Source organism: Neopelma chrysocephalum, unplaced genomic scaffold (assembly GCF_003984885.1).
Source record: "Neopelma chrysocephalum unplaced genomic scaffold, ASM398488v2 Primary Assembly neopelma1_60, whole genome shotgun sequence".
Taxonomy (NCBI): Eukaryota; Metazoa; Chordata; class Aves; order Passeriformes; family Pipridae; genus Neopelma; species Neopelma chrysocephalum.
In genome coordinates, this window is record NW_020897715.1 from 15,274,548 (window position 1) to 15,280,797 (window position 6,250).

A 6,250-nucleotide genomic window follows, 5' to 3' on the forward strand; every position below is an offset into this window, starting at 1 on the left:
AAAACCCCACAATTGATTTTATTTGATTTTTTCTTTTTACTTTGAAATTCTCAACTTCCTTGCTCCCCCCCTCCCAATAAATAAAGCAGTATTTCCATCACCTGCTCTACTATACGTCCTGCCAGCAGGACACTTCTAAGAAATTTGAATGTGACCCTGAACCTAATATCTCCTCCTTTCATAGAGCACCCTGGAAGCCTTCCCTCCCCAAAGCAGTTACCAGCTCATGTGACCCCCACTGCAGCCAGCGAGAGCTCAGGCTTCAAGAATAGGTCTTAAATAATTTTGGCTTCTCTAAAAATAGGCACCTCCTCACACCATCCTGAGCAGTACATTAGAACCACTGGGAGCTGCCACTTTTTAAGGTCTGGCAAAATAGGCTGGCTGCCACAAGGGAGAATATGGGGTGTATGAGGAGACAGTGGTTATGGATGGAGGAGAGGGACAGCTAGTTTTCCTTGGCTCTAGAAGACTATAAACTGAGTAATCTCCAAGTTTAGGTCTTCTTCAGATCTCCATTCCTGCTTGCCAGGAAGGCTCTCTCCACACCCTGGCCTCTTCCAGCTTTGCCATAAAAAACTGCACCAGCAGTGAGGAATTCTCCAGTACAGGGCAGAGACTGTGAATATGTTAGCTCACTCTGAGCAGTGATTCATCATTGCCAAAGAAATAAAGTGGCTGGCACTTGTCACCCACCCCTGAGACTCCTTTCCTACCAGACAATATTTAAGAGTAAAAAGTTCACCTCACTTATTTTCTGACAGTGAAAAATTACACATTTGACTACAGTTTTGCAACCTGGAGTTGCAAAGTTTCAGGGGTTTCCAAGATCCCTTTCTACTGAGCCACGCAGTAGGAGAGGTAACATCACATTTTAACTTACATTCCCCTTTGAGAGACTACATTTCACCTTGCTCACACCTCTTTACAGGCCCTGTTCTCTTGTTTTCTTCTTGTGGCCCAGGTAAAAATAAAGGTGTTGCTTTTTAATTATGGGTAGATCTACTTCCTGCTTGTTCTTGTTTCCTAAAAAAGGACAAGGTGTTATCACTTTACTCACTTGATGGCCATGTAATGTTTTAAAGCTTATTAGGTTGTCTAACCTTGCTTTTCCATTCCGTTCCATTCCATTCCATTCCATACAGGGAAAAACATTATTTAGTAAGATACTGTTGAATTGGCACTTGATTTATTGACCTCTACATTAAATGAAATACAGAAAAAAAATCTCAACATATGTTTCTGACCTAGCCCATACTATTTAAGAGGGAAATCATAAATCCATGCTGATTACTCCAAATTATCGTGTTCTTCATGTATGTGAAAATGTTTTCCAGGATTAGTTGCCTTGAAGCATCCCTTCTCAGGGAGGAAGGTGACACTGATGGGCCTGAAGTTCAGTGGACTTTCCTTTTTGGCCATAAATGGGAATATTAAGTGGTGGTCAAACACTGGAATCAGTTGCATGGGGAGGTTGTGTATTCTCCAACTGTGAAGATATTCAAAACCCATCTGGACATGGTCCTGGGCATCCTGCTCCAGCTGACACTGCTCAAAGAGGCGGGTAGGACTAGATGATATCCAGAGGTCAATTCCAACCTCAGTGATTCTGTGATTGAGCTTAAACAACCCCTTTAGTTTGTTGCAGTAGCTCTTGAATATAAATCTTATATAACATTAAGTATAGATGTACTTCATTAATATTTTAGCAACTGCCCTCGTTATCATGTAAATATGAAACATAGAAACACAATGAATTGTTATTGCATAAACATGAGTCATAAACACAACAAATTAAGCCTGGAAGAATGAGCATTAAAAGCATTCAGTGTCTTCTCAGCTGTATTTCCAGGTTTATGACATTCTATCCAGTGCATGGCTTTAACTCACCATTACTCCAAGGAGATTCCAGATGAAAGACATAACAAGACCCAAAAGAGATACATAAAAAAAGCATAAGACATCAACGCAACTGCACTTGCTACATGATATTTATGCAACTGGATGGTACTTGCATACCAGCAGCTTATTACTTGTGGACTGTTCTCATGAGCATCTTGATGGAGGTGTGCAAGGAGCTCATCTGCGTCACAGTGGCAGAATGAAAGTACCAAGAGGCTCATTTGAAAATTTAGCAGCTGGTCTTCAACATCTCAGTGGTGAATGAAGGATGAGGAAGAGAAAGGAAAAAATTTCCTTTCAGAGAGAAGCTGAGGCAGCTTATACTAGTCAAAGCTTAGCACAGCACTTCCCAGCATGGGCTGTAATCTGCCACCGTGCTGTAGTGAGTACAATTGCTGGATCACAGTTCACCATTGCTACTTGAGGCCCAGAAGTAAAGCTCTTCTGCCCCATGCACAGCATACTTAAGAGGCCACTGAGAAACAGATCCTTTCTGAGGCAGCTGCAAACCTCCTGCTGCAATAGCCTGCTGCTTTTCACAAGGATGAACCTTGTTTATAAAAGAACCAACCTCTTCTCTTGCCTATCTTCATCCAGCTAAAATGCATTCATTGATGTACGTATTTATCCTCATTGACTCATGTCTCCCCAACTTGCATCTCTTCTCTGTTTGTTAACCCTTTACACACTGCCAAAAGGGATAGCTCTCTAGAGCAGCTGTCTTTGTTTATCTGATAGGGTACTTACTACTCAGTACCAGGGGATTTAATCTCTTTTTTGAACCTTTCAATAATATTTATGCTGTTTTTATCACTGCCAAGAGTGTCAAAAAAGGCTCTTTTTAATAACATGTACTTTCCTGTAGAGTGGCTCTTATGAAATATGTCCTTGTCATTTTTCTAGGACTGTCCAGCAGGAGATGCCAGACAGGTTAATTATTATCATTTATTTGTGCAGGAAAGATCATAAAAGTTGTCTGCAGCAGAAAGCACACACTCCCTGTTGCCAGAAAGCAGATGCTGCATGAATAGAGGCAGGAGAAGCCACTTGCTCACCTTGCTGTGATGCTTCTGCCTTCAGGCTAGAAACACCACTTCCAGGAATCAGAAGGAAATTTAGTTGTTTTGCCTTATTCTTTCCTTCCTCACTCTGGTGCATCAGCTATAGAGGGTGCTAATTTTGGGCAGTAACTGAATTTTGCAATCTGACCTTTTATTCAAGGGTAGGACAGGCCATCAAACCCACGTAAGCCACAGCAGAACAAGCCTCAGGAAGAGCAGATGGCATAAGACAGCAAGATAAAAGCTCTGAACATAGTCCCAGCTTTCAAAGCTACTGGGCATCCTTATCCTTTAATAAATCTTTAACTCAAACCATGCACTGCATTTCCACTTTGTAAACATTAACTTTCAGGTCATAGAGAACGTAGATGTGTGTGGGTTAATCACTCACTATTTCACTTCATGCTCCTCATAGTCAGACGCATGACTGAATTTCTAGTTGGTTTGCTCCCATAGCACAGACCTCATTTGGTTGATCTAGTCAAGAACAAGCATGTGCTTTTATTTATGAGCTTGTCTTGTATTCAACATCTTTTTGAGAGAAGGCCATGCTGGTATGCTGAGAATGAATTTTCCTGTGCAATTTCAAGAGGTATGGAATCAGAATTTCTGTGCATTGATAAGCCCAAGGGGCACAAGCTGTATCTTGGTGATATAATGCCAAAGCAGGAAAAAGAAAACACATTTCTGTAGTTAATGGTATTTGCAGCAGGGGTTGGCTAAGCAGATGAACTGCCAAAGCTAGATTTCACAGTCTCTCTGCTGCCACAGATAGCTCTGATCACCTAAACCACCTTCCTTACAAGTATGCTGGGGGACTTTTCCTCAAAGCTGTGCTAAAGCACATCTGTCAGAATGCTACTAATGCTACCCTGAAAAGCCCCAAACATTGACAAATCTGCTTTTATCCATTAAGTGTTCCAGGCATCATCACTCTCACTGTTAGGGAACTACATCTAATTTAAAGGTCCATTTAGACTCAGGTCCTGAGAATCACTGTTTATTGCAGCTTTGCCTGCACAGCTGGAAAGCCCTTACACTGCTCACATATTCACAATTAGTGATGAAGATTCTTCTTAACTTCTGCACTGGGTTCTCATGTACCAAAAAGAAACATGTTTTCCCCACTTACTGATCAGATGTTAGAATAAACCCACAGTAGCACAAGTGGATAATACTAAGAACAATACTTTTGGCTACATGTCACAGGCCCTCGCCAGGAAAGAGAGCTTTGCTATTGATTGGACATTTGAAATTAAAGAAAATCGGGACTGGTTTTATTCTCCTTCCCCTCTTCCACCTGATACCCATGCGTTCTTTTCCAAAACCAGTGTGTGTCTGAGGACCTAATGCACAGTGCTGCAGCGAAGCACACCCTAAGGAAAGCTTTACCTCTGCGCACTTGCTGGTAACTTGCCAGCCAGTGACGGGTTCATCAATAATGATAATGGCTTTTTGTCAAAGAAAACTAGTGCACTAAGTCACAGACTTGCTCAACCCTATAAAGGAATCAAAGTAACCAGCATCCTCATAACAGAAGTGAGACAGGAACATGACTTCTAATAGGAAGAGCTGACTAACAAAAGAAATAGGAGGATTAAGCTCCCTTTGCTGAAAAGCAGAAGCAGGTTTTCGATCACTGAAAACTGTCACCTTGTTATCCACTGAGAAATGAGAATTCAAGCCCTGACTTCACCATACCTGACCGATATTGACTGCAGGCTACGACACAGCAGTTCATATCTCATTTGTGACAAATGGAGCATACTGCAGTTGCCTCTGAAAATATAATCAATAATGAAAATTTGTATTAAGGTTGCACCCGAAACCCCATTACTGGACAGGTTTCACATCCTTAAAAAGCCAGCGGCACCTTTGCTAAAGATTGTTGCAAGGAGCATGTAATCCTGCTGCTACGAGAACAAAAATGTATTACCCAGGAATGTAAGGTTACTGTACACAAAGGTTTCCTACTTTTCTGCATGGAAATCAGGAGGGGCAAATCTAGTGGATTTTCAGTTTTTAGGACACATTCGTGCTTCTCACTATCCCCCCCAGTCATCAAAGTGGTCATAGATCAACCAGAAAGCTCTGCCGAGCCCCTTGGGAAGAGTGGAGGGTCATTGTTTATTTACTCTGCATCTCACCTGTGTGTGCAGGGGAGGTCTAACACATCTCACATGTACCTGCATGAGCCACCTTCACTGACACCTCTGGTGCATATGTCCACCTGGGAAATAACACGGAGAGATCAAATATATTGAATTTAAAGGGACTGAGTAACAATGTTTCGATGTGAAATGTGTGACAGACACCACAGACAGACAGAAGGAGAGATGTAGGAAAACAGAGAGACAGAGACTTTAAGTGGTACAGCAAAAGAGACAAAGCACAGCAGAGAAACAGAGAAAAACAGGAGGAAAGGGGAAACCAGAGGGCAGAGTAAGTGTGACACAGGAAAGTCTGGTGTCACAGTCCCAAGCTTGGAGGTGAACCTTTTTTGGGCAGCTGACACAGGTAAGGTGCAAAAAGGAATCTAACTCTGGCTGCTCACACACTCCTGGTTCTGACAAGGAGCTAAGACTTCCTTCCTGTAAAAATAAATATAACATCAGTAGGCATGACTCCAATACACATCACCTTGTCCTGAAAGGAAAAAATATACCTAAGTATATATATATATGTAATCATCTGCCGAGATCTAAACAAATAAAATACTTAATCTGTACTAGAGGCCTATTTTAAAACCTACAAATAGGTGAGCTGCAACCAGGGCTTTGGCCACTCTACAGCATGCTGAGCTATATTCCTTTCCGATTACTTGAAGAGGGCTACTTTGGAAAGCCCCTGCCTCCAAATCAAAGACCTGTGCAACCATCTCTTAATGCAACCTCTTACACTACATGGCCTCCCTTACTCTGCAACACTTCCAATTCCCCTAAAGAAGCCACAGGGTGAAGGAACAATTTGTGCTAGCTTGCTTGTTCTGCTCTGCAATTCCTTAGGAACCTGAGAGAGCTCAGATCTGGTTACCCTTAGACAGCATCTGACCTTGAAAACATAATTCCAGCTTTTGTTGTCAAAGGATCACAGAGAGACATTGGTGCTGTCATGAGCTGCATGTCTCAGACATAGGTTATTTACTATTAATATTTTGGTACCCTATTTTTTCTGGTTGTAAACTAAATGTAAACTAAGAACCCATTTCATACAGGCATCTCAAAACTTACTCCACTCATGTTTACAAATGCGCCAATACCTTTCTGGGAAATGGCCTAAGGAAAAGC